Source organism: Ambystoma mexicanum, chromosome 4q (genome assembly GCF_040938575.1).
Source record: "Ambystoma mexicanum isolate Mex_15411 chromosome 4q, UKY_AmexF1_1, whole genome shotgun sequence".
Lineage (NCBI taxonomy): Eukaryota > Metazoa > Chordata > Amphibia > Caudata > Ambystomatidae > Ambystoma > Ambystoma mexicanum.
This window is the reverse complement of record NC_090928.1, coordinates 1,187,717,908-1,187,743,092: the sequence shown is the minus strand read 5'-3', so window position 1 is coordinate 1,187,743,092 and position 25,185 is coordinate 1,187,717,908. Positions and strand designations below refer to the sequence as shown.

Below are 25,185 nucleotides of genomic sequence, written 5' to 3'. Positions count from 1 at the left end.
AGCCTTGAAGGAGCGCAAGGGGAAGCTCGAGAGAGGTAAGTCAGTCAAAACCTCCTTGAATGTTTCTTCGGCTGAGTCGAGGCATTCGTCTCCTCGCCGTTGAAAACATTCCCATTCTAGATCGCGAAGTAGCTCCACCATTCGTCGAGATCAAGACACTCAAAAAAGAGACGTCGAAGATCCCCTTTCTCGTCGTCTTCTGTGTCCCCAGAAAGGGTCTCCTGTCCCACAAAACACAGCTCTCAAGCTGAGTGGGAGGAATTCAAAAAGAAAATGTTAAGCGTCTTCGAGAACGCGGCCTCGACCCCCTCGAAGACAGCTGAGGGTGATACCCCGGGTGAAAAACCCAAAAAATCAAAACGCTGCGAGCCGCAGCACCCGGCGAAACATTCCACCCGAGAGCGCCACGAGCCATCGGGTAAGAAGTCACCATCTTTGACGCCGTCGTCGAAGATTCCTTCGACGCACGATCGGCGCCATCGACGCCGTTGTCGAAGGGTTCCTCAAAACATCGGTCGATCGACGCCGATGAAAGAGAAGACCAAGGCTACTCCACAGCCAACGGTGATTCCAAGGGCCTCCGGCACGACGCCGAGACCATCGTCGATGTCCTCGAGTACGATCCCGATCCTCTCGAGTTCTTCGAGACCCCTTCCAGTTTTTTCGATGCCGTTCTCGGCGCCTTCAAAGCCTGTCACATCGGCGTCGACGACATCGATGTTTTATCGCCCAATAATGACGAGTTTGGCTCCTTCTGCCTTAGAGATGGGTTTTACACCATTTCAGAGGTCAGAGTACCCTGGACTATCTTCAATTTATGAAGAAGGGGAAGATTCTGACCAGGAAACATTTGGGTTACAGAGGACCACACTGCCTATTTCAGAGGATTTCACCTCTGAGGAAAGAAGGCTGAAGGACCTACAGGAGTCACTACATGAGGCAAGTGGGCTGGACACTTCCCCAGAAGTGGAATTTATTAAGCCAGACCCAGGGGAACATGCCGAAACACCCTATTGAACCCTTATGGCAAGAATTATTGAATTTATGGGTTGGTCTGCGCCTTCCCCTGTTTTTCAACAGGATGACCTAACAGACATATTAGACAAAGGTCCACAGGAGGACCCTGTGGTCCCCTTCCATGCAGCCTTACAAAGGAAAATTACATCTAATTGGGAAACTCCTGAAGTTATCCCTGCGGTCAATAAAAGATTGTCAGCCAAGTATAGGGTAGCTGCTGCTGACCCTGAATACTTATCAAAACACCTGACTCCAGAGAGCCTGGTGGTTTAAGCGGCAACTTCATCTAGCAGTAGGACCGCTTACCCTACTGTCCCACAGGATAGAGATGACAAGAGGTACGATTCTATGGCGAAGAAAGTCATCGCTGCTTGTAGTATGACGTTGAAGTCCATCAACGCCACCTGTACGCTCGCCAGGTTCGGTCACACACTATGGGAGTGTGCTTCATCAGCGGCTGACTGCATACCCGAAGGAGAGGAAAAGGAAGCCTTCCTTAACATTATTAAAGATGGCAAAGATGCCATGTGCGAATCACTTCAAACTGGCATCGATTCCGATGACAGTATCAGCAGGGCCATGGAGGCAAGTACAACAATCCGCAGGCATGCGTGGTTGCGAAAGTCTGGCTTTGCTCCAGATGTACAGGCCAGACTTTTGAATATGCCCTTTGACGGCTCTTCACTGTTTGGGAAAAAGGCTGATGACAGTCTGGAAAAGTTGCAGACTTCTAAAGCAGCAGCAAAATCTTTAGGAGCTGCTATCCGCCAAATTCCTTTTCGCCCCTCAGGAACCTCTGGGAGAGGAAAGTCCTTTCGCTATTATTCCGCATTCGGGAAAGGCAGAGGACAGCCGACTCAAAGAGGCCAAAGGAGATCCACCTGAGGTGGACGGGTCAAAAGTACTAAGGCCGCAGCAGCAGCAGCAGGTGCCTCTTTACCCTCGGCATCTGCATCAGCCGCCCCCAAACCACTCTGAGGCCTTTCCACACAATACACCTGTAGGGGGCAGGTTAACTCACCATCTGACGGAATGGCAGGCTATAACGTCAGATGCTTGGGCATTGGAGACAGTTGCCCACGGTTACTGCCTACCCTTTCTACACATCCCTCAGAATCATCCACCGGGGAACAGCTCTCTAAAAGTTCCAGATCCGCTCCTCTTGCAGGAAATTATAGACCTGCTAGAGAAAGGTGCCATAGAACCGGTACCTGTAGCAGACAGGAACAAGGGCTGGTACTCCCCCTACTTTCTCATACCAAAGAAGGACGGAGGACTGAGACCCATCCTGGATTTACGAGAATTGAACAAGTTCCTCAGGAAGGACAAGTTCAAGATGGTAACTCTCTCTCAGATCCTTCAGGCCCTCCAGCTCCAGGACTGGCTGGTATCTCTGGATCTTCAGGATCAGGATGCTTATTTCCATGTGCCAATCCATCTCAAACACAGGAAATACCTGAGGTTCGCAATTGGCGACTCTCATCAATTTCGGGTTCTGCCATTTGGGCTGATCTCCGCCCCGAGGGTCTTCACCAAGCTAATGTCGGTAGTGGCGGCGAGTCTAAGGAGGGAAGGGATCCACGTCTACCCCTACGTGGACGATTGGCTGATCAGGGCTGTATCTTCGAAACAGGCCCAGGCCCGGCTAGATTATGTCTGCCACTTCCTTCACAAACTGGGCTTCTCCCTCAATTTAAAGAAGTCACAGATGATACCATCACAGAGACTCCAGTTCATTGGAGCGGTCCTGGACACTTCCCTGGGAAAAGCCTCGCCACCAGAGGTGAGGGCTCAAGATATTCTGCAGATGGTCACCAAGTTTCAAAATGCCCAACGTCTCCCAGCCTTTGACTTTTTGAGGTTGCTAGGCCTCATGGCATCCTGCATCTTCCTTGTGCCAGAGGCTCGCCTGAGAATGAGATCTCTTCAGTGGGCACTGAGAAGTCAGTGTTCGCAATTCTCAGGGAGAATGACAGATCTCGTCCGGATTCCGGACAAGGTAGCCCGCGACCTTCAATGGTGGGCCTATCCAGAGAACATCTTGAAAGGAGAACTGTTTTGGCAACCATGGCCGGAGATAACAGTAGTCACAGACGCCTCACTCACGGGGTGGAGAGCCCATGCCAACGACTTGACCATCAGCGGTCGTTGGTCTCCATCGGAGTCCAGACTACACATCAACCTATTGGAGCTGAGAGCGATCAGACTAGCGCTGAAAGCTTTCCTGCCATCAGTACAGGGGAGAAAAGTCCTGATAATGACGGACAACACGGTGGCCATGCACTACCTCAAGAAATGAGGAGGCGTAGGATCACTGCCACTGTGCAGAGAGGCGATGCAGCTCTGGTTTTGGGTAATCCAAGAAGGAATCTCTCTATCGGCAGTCCACCTAGCCGGAGAGAAGAACTTAACAGCGGACGCTCTGAGCAGGCAGAGCATAGTCTCCCACGAGTGGGAGCTAGCTCAGGAAGTCCTTCAAGAGATCTTCGCCCTTTGGGGTACCCCTCAGGTGGATCTGTTCGCCACAAGCACCAACAGGAAGTGCAATCTGTTCTGTTCAAGGGAATTTCCCCCGAGAGGAGCTCTAGGAGATGCGTTCGTAGTGGACTGGGAGTTTCCACTCCTTTACGCGTTCCCACCAGTCCCTGTTATTCCTCAAATGATCAGGAGGTTGAGAAGATTCCGGAAAAACATTATCCTAATTGCCCCGGATTGGGCCAGGAGAATGTGGTACCCGGACCTTCTAGATATGTCCATCTGTCCTCCAATCCGTCTCCCACTCAAAGAGAATCTTCTCTCGCAGAAGGGAGGTCAGGTTCTCCATCCAGACACCAGAACCCTCAACGTTCATGCTTGGCTTCTGAAAGGGTGAGGTACAAGGATTGGGATCTCCCTGATGACATCATGGAGGTGTTGCTTTCGGCCAGAAGGCCAGCAACAAAGTCTTTATACCGCTGCCGTTGGAACACATTTTGCAGCTGGTGTAGGGAAGAGAATATCAACCCTTTTTCAAGTGGTACACCAACGGTGTTATCGTTTCTACTCTACTTGGCAAACTCAGGCCTTCAAGTTGGCACTGTAAAAGGCTATCTTGCAGCGCTTTCTATCTTCAAGTGCACTGCGGGGGAACATCGTATTTCAAACTTCCACTAGTGGTACAATTTCTCAAGGGATTAACTAATGTTTATCCTCCAAAACCATTCCAGGTTCCCTTATGGGACTTGAATTTAGTCTTAAACTTCCTAATGGGCACTCCATTCAAACCACTTTACTCTTGTTCGCTGAGATTTCTCACGCTTAAAACTGTCCTATTGGTAGCACTAACATCGGCTCTCTCCTGTAAACCTCCACATACAATCTTCCACAAGGACAAAGTTGTCCTACAGGTGAAGCCTAATTTCCTCCCAAAGGTGGTTTCTGAATTTCATATTACTCAGAAAATTATCTTACCTTTGTTCTACCCTCCTCCCCATCCGGGGAAAGAGGAGGAAAGGCTACATAGGCTGGACCCAAGGCGAGCTCTCAGCTTTCACATCAGCAGAATGGCTAGGATCAGGCAAGCAGACTGACTGTTTGTAGGATACTCAGGTCACAAGTTGGGACTACCCATAACAAAACAAACCATCTCCAGGTGGATTATTTTGGCCATTCTGGAATGTTACAAACTGGCAGCGAAAGAGCCACCCCAAAATCTCAGGGCTCATTCAACCAGGGGTATCGCACCCTCTTCGGCTCTCCAAAGAGGAGTACCGGTCCGAGACATATGTGCGGCTGCCACATGGTCGTCCGCACATACATTCACAACATTTTACAATCTGGATTCCTCCACTACTCAAGAGACCAGATTTGGCAAGGCCGTATTACATTCGGTCCATCCCTAAAGGGATACATAACATTCTCACTCCCACCTCCAATTACATGCCACTGCTATGGGAGTCTATCAAAGATAAGGAATACGTCGGAGGACACAATCCCTTCGAAGAACAAGTTACTTCTTATCTTGTAACGTTCTTTCGACGGGATGTTCCTCCGACGTATTCCTTATTGCTCCTCCCATCCATCCATGCAGTGATACTTCCCTTGTGGTTGCAGCTTACACTCCTTCAAGGTCAATAACCAATTCAGGCATGACTTTTCTTATGCTACAAAACGGAACTGAGCAACGGAAGCAGCGCGTGGCTATTTATAGGCATGATGACGTTGGCGCCGATACGGTGGCCGTCGAGGGACATCGACTCGGCGGACGTCGACACGCAGCGCCCTCTACAGAAAAAATGTCCGAGGCCAGCAAGCTGGAAAAGTAATATCAAAGATAAGGAATACGTCGGGGGAACATCCCATTGAAAGAACGTTACAAGGTAAGAAGTAACTTGTTCATCTACTGTAGTGCCGAGGAATTCCCCCACCCCATCACATGCTGTGGCTCTAGTGCACTGAGGTGCAACACGCTGGTGTTTAATGTACAGTTATGTACTGTATGCAGTATACTACCGTGTTGATTTGTAGAAATATGTTGTCCTTCAATTGGCGTCAGTTATGGGTGTTATGAGTGTCTGTTGCCGCAGCAGCACCACCACTCAAAAGGTTCAAACCAGCCAAGCCAACTGAGATTGGAGGAAAGAACCTTCAGACGCAACATGAAACATGTGAAGCTGCACTGCCTCTCTGCCCAGAACTGTCAGCAGCTGCTTCCGACAGGCTTCTCTCAGAGTATCTGGCATCTAATTGTGAGACCAAATGTCTAGAAGAAGAATATTATACATGGCAGCCTGCAATATCTGAGTAAAAGCCTAAAAAAAAATTGTTTGATTACAGGTTAGTTATAATAAGAAAATAATATCACAACTGCTCTGTAATATGTTATTACCATTCAGATGTGACTTCACAATGCATGCTGCTTGAGCCAGAAGTGAGCTGAATTTCAGCTGTCACTGCAGCACTTAATTAACGCTGTAGCTACCTTTATAAATTCCTTACTTGTAAATTTGATTTCAGTGACACTTTAAAGCCAGTAATTGACAATGAACTGTTTATGATAGAATGTTTCGTTGCACATGTGAGCAAGAATGCAGATTACCCAGGCTTACAGCTCAGGGAGTCTTGTTTCTATTAAAGACACAGAGGCAAGCATTATGCTTTATTTTCTTCATTGCTTACTCTTCAGCAGCATTTTAAATTAAAAAAAGTAATTTTTTTACAAACAGAAACTCTCAAAAAACAAAACAGCAACTGAGGGACTAGAAACCCCCATAAATCCCCTGTGTTCTGTAGTCCTGTCCAAACCTGCAGTTCACCAATCCTGACTGAGCTTCCCCTATGAGCCACATCCTGCATCGGTTCTTTCCTCTTCCTTTTGATAATTTGAAACTATCACTAACTTGCCAAACAAAAGAAGAAAAACCAAAGTCCTCTTTGCGAGCAATGGCTCTGCATTTCGTCTCCTTCCACGAATGCTGCTAGAGGACCAGAACAAACACCTTCGCTGCAATCAGGCCTTGGCCGACCAATCAACTGTTCTCCTGTTTGTCACCTGAGAACCAAGGAAAGAAACAGCACAGTGAGGGTGGGAATATGCAAATTGCATAACCAATACAATGCAATACAGTCACATTGACATAGCACAGTTTAATGCATAAAGCTTATCATGGGATAATAATGCCTGCCTCCTTGTCTTTAATGGAATCAAGACTCCCTGAGCTGTAAGCCTAGGTAATCTTCGTTCTGTGTCAAGATCGGAGGCAAGCATTATGCTTGTTCAAAACTGCCTAACACTGCCGCAGCCACCGCACAGACTGGCTTAAAAAAGAACGTCTTAAATGTTGCATTGGAAGACCAGTAAGCTGACTTCAATATATCCTGCAAAGACACTCCTGCTGCCAATGCCTTAGAAGCCATTGCGCTTCTAGCTGAATGTGCTCCTTAAACACTTAAGTCAATCCCTGCTAACTCCATAACTTCTTTAGCCAACCTGGCTATCGTGGCAGAAGCTATTGAGTGAAAAGGTTTCTTGCCCACTATTAACAACTAATTCAACCACAAATGCGTCGCCTTTTTGTAATCTTTAATGCACAGTGCCACGCAGAGTGTGCAGTTACGAGGAAAATAGGGATAGGAAATCACTTTGGACCCACTCTTCATTCTTCTGTCTTTGCTAAATGCTAGCCCGTCTGGATAGAAGATCTTCCTGTTCACCTCCATTGTTTCCACATAAGACACTCTCCTGCAAGACATTAAACAATGTCTCCCTGACAACTTGGTCACTGACAACTGCTCTTTCTTCATCCAACCCAGAAACAACTAAAATACTGTGTCTACGTCCCAAAGAACAGAATATTTCACTACAGGTGGCTTGCGCGACCTCATTCCCCAAAACAAGCGCACTACAGCTGGGTGACCTCTAGCCGGCAGGACGTCTACTTTCTCATGCCCTGCCGAAATAGCTGATCTTTACATCTCTATGGTCTGGAAAGGCCGACCATCCTGGGCCAGACTCGCCACTACAGGTGCAGAAATGGGATAAATACTCTGCTGTCCGCGCCAGCGTTCCCATTGGTCCCATGTATCGCCATTCCTTAATGAATTCAGCAGCAAGATTCAAAAGCCCTGGCAGCTCCCTTCCTTGCCCGAAACTCTGCAGGTTAGCAGTTGAAGATTCCCTGCACTGACTAGAGGGTGTTCTTGACCAGACATGCTCAATAGTAGATCTTGCCGGAGCAGAAGCATCCTTGGAAAATCCAAAGAAAGTTCCATCAGTACTGGAAACCATGCCTGGGACTTCATAGCAGCAGCACCACCACCCGCTCTGCTTCTTCCCTGCGAACTTCGCTAGCACTCTCATCAACATATTGAATGGGGAAAATGTGTAATGGACTGATCTGTGGAGGAATGCGTCTGTCCCCAGGACTCCCGGGTCCAATAACCAACTGAAATACCTGGGAGTCTGAGCGTTCAACCTGGATATGCAAACATCGATGCCCAGAGGTCCCCAGATTTCATGCAATTTTGCAAACACTTCTGGATGCAACCTCCAGTCGCTGGATTCTACTAGGTAGTGCGAATTCCAGTCCGCCGCCACGTTCTGTTCCCACGGGGGATACTCTGCTGCTACTACTATGTTCCTCTCTAGACACTGGTGCCAAAAGTAATTTGCCAATTCGGCTAGCATCTTGGCTTTCATAACTCGGAGGCGATTAACATACTGAACTGCTGAGATGTTGTCCATCTTCAGCAGCACGCAGCAATTGACTTTGTCTCTGGCAAACGTCCTCACCATAAGCAATCCTGCCAACAGTTCCAGACAGTTTATATAGAGCTTCAATTCCTCTTCGGACCATTTGCCTCCTGCCTCAGCATCTGGCACCCTGACTGGCTCTGTTCACATCAGTCTCTATCACCAAGTCTGGGACGTCGCCAAAGATTGCCCGTTCCATGCCTCCATGTTTTGCAACCGCCATGCTAACTCTGTCCTCGCTTCCTTATCCAGCGGCACTAACTGATGATATATACGCTGCCCCGGAAGTGTCTGATTTTCAACCTCTGCAATGCCCTGTAATGCAATGGCCTGAGGAGAAATCGTTTGAATGGATGACGCCAGCAGCCCGACTACTCTGGCTAGATTTCGAAGTGAAGTACTCTTCTCCCTGAGCACCAACCTCAACTATTTCCTGATTGCCCTCATCTTCTGATGCGGCAGTTCCTGTGTCTACTATATATCCCAGAAACTGGTTGGGCTCCAGCTCCGACTTGTCCTGATTGATCAGAAACCCTAGCGAAGTGATTGGCGCACTCACCCATTGCACTTGTTCCTGTAATGCTACCTTGTCCTACGCTAGAATAAGGATGTCATCTAGATACACTATGATCCATAATCCTCTGTCCCTGATCTTTGCTGCTATCAACCTTATCACCTTTGTGAACGCCCATGGCAGTGAGGCTATCCCGAAAGGGAGGCACTTGAACTGCCAGCTCTCCCCGTTCCACCAAAAATGAAGACATCTTTGATGCTCCACTGCTATGGGGATAGTAAGATGGGCATCCTTCATATCTAGTCTCACTAACGAGTCTCCTTGCCGGAGTAAGTCCCAAAGAAGGTGAATTCCTCCTCTTCAAGTCTAGTCGCCCGTTGAGCTCCTTCAAGTTGATTACTGTCCCCGACTTCCCTTTCCTGTATAGGAGAAACATTTTGCTGAAAACTTTGGGCCTGTCTATTGTACTGCGCTCTAAAGCTCCCTTTCCCCATAGAATGACCAGCTCTGCTTGTAACAGCTTTGCTTTGTCTTGCTTCAACTGAATGGGATAGGGTTCTTTCTCCTGCTTGGGAGCACCTGTGAATTCCAACAGTAGACCTGCACTGCCTGCAAGACCCAAGAGTCGTGCCACTTTTCTATAAATAACCTGGTCCTGGCCCCCGCCCTAGGACCCTGACCGCACTGCGTGCTTCTTACCTCAACAAACTCACTCTCTATGCCCTTTTTTCATAAACGAGAACCCCCTCCTTAGTCTCTATGCCTGTTAGGCAGAAACCTGTGCAGTTACCTCTGGGACCACTGCAAAAGATTTAAGACTACAGGTGTTTGGCAGTAAACCCACTTGGTAGCAGTCTGTACCACACAGATTCACTTGGTAGCTGTGGTTGAGCAGTCAGACTTCCCTCAAGAAGAGTTAGGCAGTATACAGAGTATTCACAATAGGTCAAGAGAACACAATAGAACAAGTAAACGCTGACCAGGGCTTGGTGTAAAAGAGATATCATTATTTATTTAAAACCACATCTTGAAAAACACATAGGCACTAATAGTAAGCAATTCAAAAACACGGTCACTAAAAGATATACACTCCCTTAAAAGAATATTAGACAAGTCTTAAGTAAAGCCCCACTTATTTTCAGACAGCGGTGAGCGCTTAACGTATATGGCACTCTAATAGTTTGTATTTTTAAAAGGGAGAGAAAAGCAGAGAACAAGTTGAAACAGATCCCAACACTTTTACAAGAACAAAACAAGAGAGGAAGGCAAAGTAAAACCCTGAAGTTAGGGTTCAATAGGCCGGATCCAGTTTAAGAGGATCAAACGAAATGTGTCCAAGGTCACACGGTTGCAGTGCACAAAAGTCTTGTAACGGTTCAAAAAGGAGTTGGAGCAAAGAAAGGGACCAGTTAGAGGGTCAAGGCGGCCAGCGCAGTCCAGAAGGTTAAGGGGTTATTATTACCTTGTAGCAATCTTTAGAAAGGGAGGCGTGGCGGACGTGGTACCTTAAAGTGGTGAGAACACTCCAGCGGGGGCAGTTGTTCCTGGCAGAGGATGCAAGTCGGTGCTTCGTCTGGGGGAAGAGAGGATCTCGTCGTGGAGGAAGACAGGAGTCAGTTGCACTGCCAGGGAAGAAACCAGCCGCTGAGTTTCTCGGGTACAAGGAGCGGTCCGTTGATTCGCGGTTCAGTGGTGAGTGGCTATCCGGCCGCTGGGGTGCTTGGCACGGGCAGTTCGACCACAAACCGGTCTGGGGTGCGAAGAAGAAAGGTAAAACTGGTTGTGCCCACCAGTCAGGGGAAGAAGCCTCTCCAGCCGGGAGATCTTCTCTGTGGTGAGTCGATTCCGCAGGGCTCCACCGGTGGTGTCGTTGTGGTAGGTCGGCTCAGCTTCTCCCTCATCGGATTCTCAGGTCCTGTGGCAACTTCTGAAGTTCCAGTCCCCAAAGCCCTGCTTTTATGCAGCATACCCCCATTCCCTCAGCCTAGCTGTCAATCAAACATGCTAAGTGTTGAGCCGGCCGGCTCACCACTTGGGCCAATCACACAAGAGTGCGACTTGAGTTACCAAGGTAACTCAGTCCAGGGTGCCTAAACCCCCTCCCACACGCCCTGTGGTACCCAGACAGAGTGGCACCACTTTTGGAGACTTCTGTGGAGAAGCCCGCCAAAAAGTGGAACAAAGGCCTCAACTTGGGTTGGAGTCACAGAAGAGAACACAAACGCCATTTTAGAATCGAGTCCTGGCAACAAATACCAACCGGTGAATTAATATTAATTAAATAAACCGGCGGTATGTTCGAGGCTATGAGAATTAAATAATTAAAGTTGGTAGCCTCGAACAATGGGAAAATCCCATAGGAAAATATTTGCGGTCGAATGTAACAAGTAGTTTCCACTACCACCAGCCAAAACTCGATCAGGGGGACAGAGACGTGCCCCCTAGACTAACAGACCCCGGGGCAATCGAATTGCCCCAACCAGTACGTCCACAATATGATGGTTTGTTCTGGTTTCTGTTAATAATTTGGGACTAGTAAAGCCAATGGTGACTTTACATGCCCTGGGAGACAGTAGTCAGTCCCAGGGTATGGAGTCTATGGTGGGGTGTCACTATGACACCCCTGTGTTACTGCACAGAGGGTTCTTTGTAACACACATAGTAAAAACACATGAGACCCTATGGAGTAAAGGACCCCATAGCCCATAAAACACATTACCATTCAAAGGAACCCCATAAATCATGTCCAAGAGTGGGAGAAAAAGAGTCTCACTCTTGGCAGGAGGAAAAAACAAACTCCAGAAATCCAGCAAAGCTGCTGGTGGACTCACTAGGTTAGGAAATTCAGCCTAAAGAGAGAATTCTCTTCCTTTTCTCCCTCAGTCTCCATGCCAAGATCCTGTCCACCTTGTCCACTTTTTCATGGTATTTTTGCTTCAGAAACAGGAGGTTTTTTTCTGCGTCTTGAACCATAATGGCATTTAATTGCATTTTGTACCGCTGGAGTTTACTCGCCTCCACGAGGGACAAACACTTGCCAAGCATCCCCCGCCCCCTGTTGTATTTGTGCTATCTTCTGTTGGAGATTGCTTTCCTTCTCCCCCCTCTATTTTTTCTTCTGGGACCCTATCCTTATATATACTCCCTGGATTGTCACCTTAACACCTTAATTTCCAAAAGCAATTCTTGTGTCACCTCCTAATCCTTCAACAGGAAATTGTTACATCTCCAGCTCCCCGTGTATTTTGTATTTTTATTAGGTTGGTATAGCGGTTTAATCCAAAGCGCTTTACAATATTACAACAGGATACAAGAATAATGTATGAAGCATAATAACAATAATTCGACAAACCAGTGAGACAATATATAGAACAATTTACCTAGGTAAGGGAAGGGATAAAGGAAGGATGAGAAGTAGGGAAAGGGAAAGGGGGGAAGGGATGCGTAGGAGGGAGAATAGGGAACTAGGAGAGTAGGTAAGTAGGAAGGAGATCAGGGGAGAATGGAGAAGAAGAGATTTCAGGGAGGTGTGGAAGGAGGAGTATGTGGGAATGAAGCATACAGAGAAAGTTAAAGAGTTCCAGTGTAGGGGGGCCAAGAGCTGAAAGCAACGGAATCATGAGGCGGCACAAGGGAATGGGGCAGTAAGTAAGAATAGATCAGCAGAGCGGAGAGGCCAGGAGGGAGTATAGAAAGAGAGGAGGAAAGAGAGATAGGGGGGGCAAGCTCATAGAGAGATTTGAATACAAGACAGAGGAATTGGAATTTAAGTTGGGAGTGGAAGGGAAGCCAGTCAAGGTAAGAGAGCGAAGAGGAAATGGAGTCACGGGGGGCAAGAAGACAAAGGCCCTCATTCTGCGTTTGGAGGTAAGGGAAAAACGATGCCGATAAAGGATTACCGGCATCGCTTACCGCTACGGGCTATTCGGCCAACCAGACCGCTATTAACGGCATCGTAAAGTACGATGGCGTTAATGTACGATGCAGTTAATAGCGGTCTAGGCGCACGCACGCGACACACCATGCAGGCATTAGCGGCATGCAGTAAACCAGAGATGATCACAAGTGAGGCGGACATGCAAATGAGCAGTGTGTCCAAGTGCCACAGGTGCACAAAATCAGCACAGGTGGAGGCAACGGAGTCAGGCCCAGTATAAAAGGAGCACACCCACTCACCACACCCCCTCCCACACCAAGATGATTCCAATAGTACTAGCATTACTGGAGCTGGAGGCCCTGCTTGCAATGCCTCAACAACAACAACAACAGCCGCCACCGGAGGAGATGCAGGAGGAGAAGGAGGGTGAGACAGGCCCAGCATGCCCCAGCAGTGCAGCCACCCTTACCACCCCGGCAGCCCCCAATCCCTCGTATCAGAGCCAGTCCATTCAACCTAACCCCTGAGCAGATCCACACCATGTACCGGCTTGACTGTGACACCATCACCACCATAGTGGATCTGATACATGACGACATTGTCAGCCTCATAGAAATACGCACTGCCATTCCCCCTCTACTGAAGGTAGTGTCTATGCTCCACTTCCTTGCCAGAGGCACCTACCAGCACACAGTGGGGCACATGCATGGCATATCACAACCCTTATTTTCCTGGATACTGAACCAAGTGCTGGATGCCCTCCTCAAGCACACAAGGGACCACATATCCCTACCACGGGCTCCCCAGGAGATATTCGATACATAAGTTGCCTTCCATGCACTGGAAGGCATGCCAAATTGTGTATGTGCCCTCGACTGCACCCACATGTAGTTGGTGATCCTGCATGGCATGGAGGTGGGGTATCGCAACTGCAAGCAATACCACTCCATCAATGTGCAGATGGTATGCAACGCCAGCAAGATCATCACAATGTGCTGTCACAGATCTCCTGGATCAACCCATGACTCTTTGGTCCTGCGGAACTCAACGCTACCACGCTACATGGAGCGACATGCTGGACGACATGCCTGGCTGCTTGGTGAGTTGCCTGACTGGTCCATGGCAGTGCATTGGGGTTGTGAGGTGGGTGGCTGCATACTCCGCCCGGGTGGGAATGGGGGGTGCATACTCCACCTGGGTGGGAATGTTGACGTCAGTACACGATGTGCACATCACCAAACATTGTGCCCCATAGCAACTAAAATGGTACATGACAACCAAATACCATAGTGATGAAGTAAGGCTGGCACGTATCATTATATGACTGACAGGTAACCAGCCCACATCCCACAACACATGCACCACTCATCAGTGAATTTACCCCGACACTGCTGTATGCATTTACGATGCATGTGCAACAAGATGTCAGTGCCCACCATGAACCATCCTGAAGATGCAACCTACACCATAAGTCCATTGCACAGGACACATAGCGGGACCAGAAATGGGGTCAATGCTTCCAGGTACATGTGCATGTGAGCACAAATTACCTGCAGCCATGTGAGACTAGTACAGTTGTCCAACATGAATGTGCGAACATTTACCTTCATTCCCCTCTCATGCAGGTGATGGTGGCTATCCCTTGACGCCGTGGCTCCTGACCCCTGTCCGAAACCCACAGAACAGGCACGAGGAGGACTACAAACGTTCCCATACCCGTAGACGTGAGGTATTTGAACAGACCTTTGGCCTGTTGAAGGCATGATTTCGCTGCCTCAGTCGGTCGGGTGGGGCACTCCTCTACAACCATGAGAAGGTGGCCAAGATCACCATGGCATGTGTAATGCTGCACAATATGTGCATCCGCCGGAACGTGCTCCTGCCCCTTGACATGGAACTGCTACCACCTGATGATGATGATGGGGAGGAGGAAGATGTGGCACGGTGCCGATACACAGGAGGGACGTGCTGTGCGGCAGTCAGTGACTGCACAATATTTCTGACACACAAGTCAGCAGAGGGTGACATAATGTTAGGACATAGGGCACTGGGTGTGGGGATACATGTACACTATGCACTGTGCTAGAATAAATGACACATGCGCAATGATGAATGTCCACTCTGGTTATTTTTTTTGTAACACAACCAGTGTATTGTAAGTGAAAATATGCTTCCACAGGTTCATCCTCAATAGTGCCCCTGATGTCATTGGGGCTGTCCTCTACTGCGAGGGGGGCCGTGGCTGCCACCTCCCCAGCCACACTGGACTTCCCTGACGTGGCGTTGGGCAGGTATCTGCAGGCAGTACAAGGGAGGGTGGGGGTGGTGGTGGGGTTGGTGCGCCCGCCACGGGCCTTACCGGTGCTGATGGTATTTGTACAAGTGGTTGCTTCCTCACTAGTACACGCCCGCCCCTGCCTTGGCCCCTGTAAATGGAGGGACGGTTGCTGTCCTGGTCCTCACTGTCATGCTCACTGCCTGTGGGGATGAAAGAGAGGGACAGCATGAGTGATGTTTGGATAGCCAGCATACATACATTGGTACGATTGCACATCCACACAATTGTGGGTTCTCAGCATTTGTGTAGCGAACGGCACGTCATTCCATAAATGGGTGGTAAATGCAGGCATATGTCGGTGTCACTCATGTTGGCCAGGTACTGTGCTGTCTAACATGCACACTATTTACATCAACGACCCTGTGTGCCTCATGGAATTTGCAACTTTGTGTGGTATGTGTCATGTACGTTACGGCCTTGAACCAGGCACTGGCTTGGGTCTCACTTGCTTCGGCATAATTTACAGGGGATGTGTGTGTGGTCGACCATGGCGTCACTCTTTGGGCAGACGTTAGCAATGACTTTCATCACATTTGCCTTAGCAGTATTTACTTGGGAGACTCACCTCCATCAGCGGATGATGTGGTGCCGCACTCCATTTCTCCCACCCCTTCAATGGATTCTGCTCCTATCATGCCTGCACATGTCTCCTCCCACGGCATGAGCTTTATTGGAGAACTTGGTCCTCCTCCGGTCTCCAAGGCCTGGTTTCGGTTTGCAAAAAGGATGCTCCACACCCTCAGCCGCAGGTCATCCCACCTTTTGCGGCAATCCTTTACCGTGCGGGGGGTGTTGCCCACTGCGCTCACCTTCTGGCATACTAGTGCCCAAATTTCTTTTTTTTTCAACACCACCTCCCTCCTCATGTTGCTGCTAAACACAGTTCCAGCATGCTCGTGTATGGTGACTACGAGCATTTGTAGCTCATCTGGGCTGAACTGCTCCTTTCAGAGGCGGGCAGATCCCTTCTTTGGTGCTTTGGGCATTCCTGGGTGGCTGTAGAAACTTTCCAGTTGATCACCAGTGTGCCCGGAGTCCTGTGTGGTGAGCATGACAATGGATTGTGTTTTTAAAGATGGCCGCAGTACTCCTTCCCGTTCCTGTGCGATGACGCTATTTCCGGTTCTGCTATTTAACGGTGACCGTAAATAGCGGTGAACGTAACTTACGGTGGCCGCTATTTGCGGTCTCCGCTAATGCTGCGTTGGACTATGGCGGTAGTGTTGTCTATGGTGCGAATCATGCTGGTAGGGGCTTTTTGAGGCCCTTTTGAGGCATGACGTTAGGTCCCTTACTGGCATGGCGCAAAGCTTGTGCCTGCAAAGTCGTAATAGTCCGCTTTTAGCGGGCTGCAGACAGCTCGGACACGCTATTTGCGCCTCACCGGTAAGAGACGGTACTTACCTCCAAACTTGGAATGAAGGCCAAAGTGTAGTTGTCCCTTAGCAAATACATACCGCCCATTCAGGTCTGCCAGGAACGTTTCAGCCAGGAAACCCAATCGGGTCGAAAACAGGACTGCCACCCCCCTTCTTTTTCTCACATCAGAAACCATGTACACTTCTCCCACCTCCCTATATTTTAATTGGGGTTCCCTGCCCCTAGGTCAGAGTGTTTCCTGGAGACGCAGCCAGTCTAGTATTCCCCTCTTAAATTCACAAAGAACCATCAACCTCTTGCCCGGTGAATTCAGGTCTCATACATTGAGGGAGCCAACTGACATTTCACCCATAAAAGTAATTCATCCACTGCAGGAGTATCGCACATCTCCCCGCACCACTGAGACATTTCCTTCATCATGCCCTTGCCATAAGAACCGCAGTATCCATAAGAACCTTTGGAAAAACTTTCCAGGAAACATAGGAAAAATGGTCAACACCAACTTCCCCTTCCCCTCCCACCCCTCCTCGGCATACAACCCTGCCCAGATTCATCACCTAAGATGGGATGAAATCACCAGTGGCCCTCCCAATTGTAGGGCCAGCCCCTCAAAGCTCTGTTCCCTGAGCCCCCCTCTATACGTTGTACCCTAGTACTTCTCCATCCTCCCCTCCTCACTGTTTGTTCCCCCTCTGCCTCAGTGTCACCCTTTCAGTGTGAAAGAGCCATATCGTAAACAGTCCCCTCAGACCTCTAGCATGCACTTTCTCTACTGAGAACCGCAGTGCACCACATTCAGTGGCACCATTTCCCTCCCGGAGGGGTATTAATTTTCTCAAACTTCCATGTACTGGGGATCTTTTGCCTGTCCACCAGCAAGTCACTGCTGCTTGACCCTTCTTTCGCAGCTACTGGGCCCTGGGAGGAATCGGGGGTCATCATAATTTCAGTGGTGATTCTTTGGATGTCGTTTTCTGTAGCTAATTTATAGGAATAACCCTCGTGCTCAAACAAGATTGAAAAAGGGAAGCTCAAACGATATCTCACTCCCTTTTCGTTGAGCCATTTCGTTAAAGGAACGCATTGTTTCCTCCTGGCCATTGTGAAGGCAGACAAGTCTTGATATATAGTTATTTTGGCCAGGTGTTACTTACCGCTCCGTATGCTGATTGGAGCTTAGGTAAATCGACCTTGCGGACGTAGGTAGGATTTAACAGGTTCGGGATCAGCCTCCAGGATTCCAGTTCCCCTGAATTCTGTTATTCAGGCTTCCAATAAGAGGGGCTCTTTTCTACAATGTACCTCTCTGCCGTTTGAGTAAAAACCAGCAGAGATGTCTATCGCCTAAAAGAGCGGGGAAAACACACACCGCCAATAACCAATGCTGCAAAGAAAACACAGTATGATTAGAAGCAATAAGGCAATATGAAAGTAACCAGACAATAAGGATTTCTCTCTAAGTACCTAGACAATGGTTGAGGTGGTGTTGGACCTTAAATGATGAACCTACAAGTGAACCCAAGACTATGAATATGCACAAGTGATAACCACAAACTCATTATGACTGATACAACACCCAACAGACCTGATAAGTGGGATTCCTAAGGAAAAATGGGTACCAGTTGAAAGGAGTACAACGGCAGGTATAAAACAACAAATGGGAAGGTTAGTAAGGAAGAGTATACCCAGGCAGCACAAGGGTCGCACTAGTGATGGGTTGGTGCATACACTGGAAAGCGTCACTTCTATGTACACGGTTATGGTAGAGAAGGCAGGAAATTAATGAGATTGTTTCCAAGCCTTGCAATATCTGAAAAGACAATGAATACTACAAAGAAATAAATATTGAAGAAAGCTTAAGGGAAACACTGAAATAATTCAAGAGTCACCAGAAACTGGTCAATTTGAACTGCTGGATCATGCTGCAGTATCCAATATTTTGGACCATTATACAATTCATCCATTGCACTCTAATAACAGCATAGATGATGCACTAGAAACTTACCGAATGCGGCAAACCAAAGGTTCACCAATGAGCATATGGGAAAAAAGTATCTCCCACTGGCAAAGGAGGAAGAAACAATGATAAGACCCACTCCGATAGCAGCATCGGAATACCGCTCAATATAAATGTATTCTGAAGATCCCAGATTTAGACAAAATGTGGAATACATATTCCACCTACTCTTTGAAAGTGAACTAGCAAACAATTGTTACGGTGTTGCACACATATTGAAATTGGGAACCCACTTTCAAAATATGTCAGCTACGCAATTAATACAAAAGGTGCAAGAAAAAGATGGAGTTTTACAATCAAGCATAACAAATCTGTTTGCAAACATGCGTGGTACGAAAGACTGCTGGTTCCGACGTCACAGAGATGTACGTTGTATTATCAGAAACCTTGGACCACCCACTTGGTTTGTTACATTAAGTTGTGCAGAATATGCATGGGAAGATTTACATTATTTCCTACGCATATCAAACAAAAACAAAACCAACATAGATATACTAACACTGGGAGAACTTTGCTCTCTAGATCCTGTTAATGTTTCAAGATATTTCCACCATCGTTTCATTGCTATGCTGCATTTTATTTGTAATAAAACTGTTCCTCCCTTCGGAGAAGTGCAACACTTCTTTTGGAGAAAAGAATACCAAGCCAGAGGAGCACCACATATCCACATGCTTTTATGGATTAAAGGTGCTCCTAAATTTGTTCAGGACAGTTATGCCACTGTTTTGCAGTTCATCCAAAAATATGTCACTTGTGAAATCCCTTCACAAACGAGACATAGTGACCTTCATGCACAAATACAAAAATGTGGCAATTTCAAAGACAAAAATGTGGCAAATATTGTCGTCGCAAATACAAAAACAAAGGGAAATACTACATCAAATGCCGCTTTGTTTTCCCTAGACCAGTTACAGAAACAGGTGAAGTGAACAACTTCATGTCCTCAGTTAGACATAGTGTTAAAGGTAAATCACCTAAGAACACGTATTACATAAAAAGAACAGAAGAATCAAAATATATCAATGATTACAATGCAATCATTGCCCTCTTATAGAATGCAAACATAGATGTGCAGTACATTGCAGACAATTCCACTGCAGTTGCACGATATGTTACAGCCTATTTAACAAAATCAGCAAAAACAGAGCTTCAAGACCTCTGGAATGACCTATCATCAGACAAAACACTATCTCAGAAATTGTACAGCTTAGGCATAAACATGCTCTCTCATAGAGAATGTGACGCCTATGAAGCTGCAGATTGTTTAACTGGTACTGCTTTGTATGGAAAATCTGAAAAATAGTATGGCTAAGTCTTGGTCCTACTAAATCTAGAAAGAGAGTTCTCAAATCATATGAGGACATAGAAACAATAGCCAAAAATGATCCCAACAGCCAAGACATTTTGAAAAACAATTTACTAGACACATACTACCCGAACAGGAGTACCACTTTGGAAACCATGTGTCTATAAAACATAGCCCAAAACTTGCATACAAAAATAATATAAAACCCAATGAAAACAAAGGTAGATATAGAGTGACAGATTGTGAAGGCAGCTTAGTGAAACTTACCAAACGAAGCTTAATTAATCATGTCAAATTGTCATTAAAAACTCCTCAACAGAAAGAATTATATTACATGTCCCTGCTACAACTTTTTAAACCATGGAGAACAGAAGAAGAGATACTAGATAACTATGACTGCAATGAAGACACTTTCAAAGCAATTGAAAGCACTATCACCTATGTGAACTTCACGCAGTACAAAACAATGTTGCACAATGAACAGCAACACGAAGAAGAACTCCAGGCCCAACTAGATAAGGACACTTCCGACAGTAGTCAACCTTCTGTAACAGGAAGCCAAGAACCAGTTGGACAGCCACTAATAGCAATTGAGGCAGAATTAGCTATGACAGATGTAGAAAACACCATGTGTCACTATGAAGAAGATACAGAAGACTTAACGGTACTACAATTAAAACTACCAGCGCACCATTTTTGAAGAAGTAACAAAAGAAATTGCACATGGTGTACAACACGAAAATAAAGAATGTACCTGCCAAAATTACAACCCTATACTGCTATACATCAGTGGTGAAGCTGGTTCAGGCAAAACATTCTTAATCAAAATTATCAGCAAGTTCCTTCAACAATTGACAAACAACAAACTGTCAGCTGTTGTAACTGCCCCCACAGGTTTAGCTGCCTACAACATAGGCAGTGTCACTTTACACCGATTACTACTCCTTCCAGTAGAACATCAAAACAAATTAGACTATTACAAACTTTCTACAGAAGCTGAAATGGAACTACACAGAGTATTAAAACAAATGAAAATGCTACTAAGAGATGAAGTGAGCATGTTCTCCAACCTAATGTTAGCTTTGATTCACTCCATATTGCAAGAAGTACTTAAACTACGAAGAACATTATTGTTTTCGGAAATCTTCTGCAATTGACACCAGTGAAAGGTGAAGCTATTTTTAAAACCTTAGGACAGAAACTCTGCCGTAAAACTGTTCGCAGCATAGGAAATGTCAACCTTTGGCAACATTTCCAATACAGAAAATTAACAGAAAACAATCTTCAGACCTCACTTACGCCAACATTTTAAAAAGTATTAGAGTTGGTTTACTATCTCAAGAAGCACAAGCAATATTGAAAACCCGACACATCCATGCACTTTATGCTGCCATGTACCCAAGACTCTAGGCCCTGGCCACAACCACCCCAGCATATCACACCCATGGTGGCTTATAACTCAGTATCACACCCATAGAATCAAAAATGTTAACTGCGGCATATACTCAATTTTAATGTCTGCTAACACCACGCAGTTTCAACTTGCCTGTGCACAGCACGGACGGAAATACTGTCTTTACGACACCCCTCATTTTCAGTAATTACAAACATCCCGTCAGAGCGGGCATGGCAAATACATCAGTAGCACCTGCCACCTAAAAAAATACAGTATTTCACCCATCTCTTACTCCCTAAACCTCCCCAAGTACTCTGACACACCAAAACACTCCCCAAAACTGCATTTCGCCTCTGTTCGCCGCCGCGCTGTCGGCAGATCCAAAATGGCGGGCGCTTCTGAATAATCTAACGCACATCACGCCTCATTCCAGCCAATCAACGGACACGTTGCATGTCCGCGGTCATGACGCGAGCCCATTAGCAAATCAGTGTCCTGCCCGTGGAGCAAACAGGGAAGCGTCTACTCGGAGCGGACATAGATATCACTTATTTTTTTAGACCTACTTTTTGATCATTTTAAAGAAAACTACTGGATGGATTTTCACCAAATTTACAAAATCACGCTTTCGGGACCAAGCCCCTGCCGCAAATTTGGTGAAAATCCGTCCAGCGGTTTCGGCTGTAGGCGTGCGCAAAGTTTTTCCCCCATTCAGTCTATGGGGAAAAAAAAGTTTTGGGATCCCCCTATAACTCCCCCCCAGACCAAACCTCACCAAACTTGCAAAAAAATTTCAAGTGGCCCATATACTTTTTTTGCAAAGTTTGGTAAGTATTCGTCCAGGGGGGAGCGGACTTATAAACTGCCCAAAAAGTGCTCTTCCTATGGAAACAGCAAGTTAACCATGACTACACGGCCACTTTTGTGGCCGTGCAATATATATATATTTTTATTGTGCTTATGTTCAATATTTGAACTTTCACACATATACATGCAAAAAAGGAAAAGAAAACATTAAAAAAACAAAGCAGTCATAATATTTTCATTCCTTCACTCATCATCAATATCTTCTTTAATAAATACACTCTACTAAAATTTGTTTACATGTCCACAAATCCATACCAATAATCAAATCAATAAAACTACTAAAATAAGCATAAATCATCCTATTAATTAATAATACATCCCTATTTTATAGCTATATAATAAATCATAATTTCATCCCAACACCTGAGGAGCATAGACAACACTATTTAATTAAGAAAACCTCATTGCCTCCACTCAATCTATCCCAAATTTCGTGTCCCAGATCTATACCACCCATTGAGAAAATTCTTCTTAGAAAATGCGTTCTTATTGTTTTCAGGGCAGTACATTCAACCATTATGTGACACAAGTACTCCTCCTACTCTTTGCAGTAGCAACATTTATTTATGTTTTCACAAGTTTGGCTGATCTCTTACCCAATACTTCCCCTGTGGGCAATAGATGAAGGTGGTATCGGGAGAATTGACTCCTAATTCTAGGACACGGAAATTGCATTAAATATTTTGATTGTGTACGTAATGGCTTATCAATCCTGGCCCATGTACCATGCCTTTTATAATGTCTGACCTTGGCCATTGTCCTAATCCAATATCTGTCTTTTAGTCTTTTTTTGATAGAATTAGAATTTTCAGGTAAATCTCTTCTGGCCTTATCACATATGATATTAGTCATATCAGTAAGAAATGGTGAATTGTTTGCTCCTACTTCCCTTTCCAGGTTCTCAAAAAGTGTATTTCTTGTTGGATTAAATATTTTTTCCACTAGGGTTAGGACTTTCCATTAGTATCAATAATGCAAGGACAGTATCCCCAATTCAGATCAAATTGATGCCGTCAGTGTCCCCATGGGGAAATTCAAAACTCTTTTCCTTATGTGGCCCTCAATCTTGACCCACGGAATAATTAGGCACATCAGGGTAATTTCCATCCCATACATTATCTTTGGGGACAACCTTACCTACATAATAGGTCACCAATGGTTTATTTGTGAACCTACAATATGTAGCATGAACCTTCTTCATTTGATATATCATTTGTACACTGTTGTTCAATATTTGTTTAATGCAACCCTCACAAGCTGTTCTATCCCATAACTGAAAATAATCTGCCATGAAAAGTTTAAAAAGGCATGGCGCCAATATTCATCATTGCCTTAAACCTTTGTATGTTCTGATTGGTGCTGTTAATGTTCCTGCAGTATTCAATCTTATTTTAATCCAGGTCTCAAGGTGGATATGCTCTAATATTGCAAGTAATGACCAGGAAATTCCCCATGCTTTTAGCTTCAACCATAGGTGTTCCCAATCCACAAGATCGAACACTTTGGAGACATCTATCAAAACCACAAACACTCTTGTTTGATTTCTCCTACGATCATTTACAATTTTGTCCTTAATAGCAGACAAGATTAAACCATTGAGCGTTGTTCCCATCCCCTTTCGGAACCCAGTTTGAGCTTTGGGCAACAAGCATTTTTCTTTCATCCAATCATTTGACTGTTCAAGTACAAATGTGGCAAATATTTTACTATCCAGGTCCAGCAAGGCGATTGGCCGGTAATTCATAGGATCTGATTGTTCCCCTTTTTTGTGTATAGGGACAATAATGGATTTTCTCCAAGATTGCGGGATAGTGCGTTTCCTCAGAATGTCCTGGAAAAGCAGTTCCAATAGCGCAGCCCATAGTTTTACATTATTTTGAAGAACTACATTAGATAAACAATTTAGACCACATGTTGCAGACGTAGATGCTTTTACTATTAATCTCTCTATGTCTGATGCTTTAAATTCTAGTATCCATGGTTCATTACCATTGGCCACCCGGCTGGACCTTTCAGTATCCATTTAATTTATATTTTTCCAGTGTGTGATGCAGGCCTCCTCCGTCACACCAGTCGGCTGGATCACATATTGAGGGTGTACTTTTTCATTTATTATGGGCCAGAATTGCCTAGTATCTTTTTTAACAAGAATCGCCAACATTTTCTCCCCAAATCTATTATTCAGTACTTGTCTATGGTCCCTTAGCCACCGCTTATAGGTCAATAGAACTTCCTTTTTCTTACTCAGATAGTTTCCTGTACCACACTAATTGATTCTGAGCTTATTATTATTATTCATTCCCCTTTTTTGTTAACCAGACTTCTTTATCAAAAGTGTATTTATGCCAATTCTTTGTTGAATGTATTGTGTTAGGAGTCTTTCATTCCAACAAGAATTCAATAAAGCCATCAACTGAGCAGTTTTCTGCTAGGACTTCTTTACTAACACAAGATATGTAATTTGTTAGCTTCTGGTTCAGTGGTCTATCCTTGTACCCAAATTTGTGAATCCGGTTTCCAGCAGGATTAACCGACAAATCAATAGGTCCTTGGGCCCCCGACCTACTTGTTTTAATAGACAGGTGAGTGACCAACATAATATAATCGCTCAATGTGGTCTCTTTCACTGTAAAGGGATTACAAATGTCTAGCAATGGTCTAGAGACTATAATAAAATCAACTATAGAACGTGACTCTCTTTGCTTCCACATACTGACCAATATTTTTATTTAGGGCCATCACTTTGGTCAAAATATGAAAGTCCCAGGACTTGCATAGATAATCCAAATTTTTCCCATTCTGCCGAGCAGGCACTGGGCAAAGCCCATAATTAACATAGTCAGTGTTGAAATCACCGGCTAATGCGTCACCCTCACACAGCCATTCTCCCACCTGTTCAGAAATATAATTAATATACCTATCAAGGCTTTCTAGTTGGTTATTCCAATATATTTACCACCAACATCGTCCTTTTCAACTCCTCACACACCGCCTCCATCTCAACCGCCAAAATACCTTCTATTTCATTCGATATAATGCAGGATGATGTGATTTTAGAGTTTCTTATTGCCAGCAATAGTCCCCCCCTGGGTCTACCTCTGATTGGTTTCTTAGCCCACTGGCATACTATAGTAAAACCATCTCAGCATAATTTGGTGGTAAGCCAGGTTTCCTGAAAGGTGATTATATCATACTCCTCAAAGATGTGATTCTCCTCCTCAAACCCCAGAAAGCTATTATAG

At 45.8% G+C, this 25,185-nt stretch overlaps 1 protein-coding gene across 1 annotated transcript in view; it reads left to right on the top strand.

Moving 5' to 3' along the window:
- DNAH8 (dynein axonemal heavy chain 8) overlaps positions 1–25,185 on the top strand; it is an 8,835,797-nt gene that overhangs the window by 3,059,681 nt on the left and 5,750,931 nt on the right. The window lies entirely within an intron of this gene.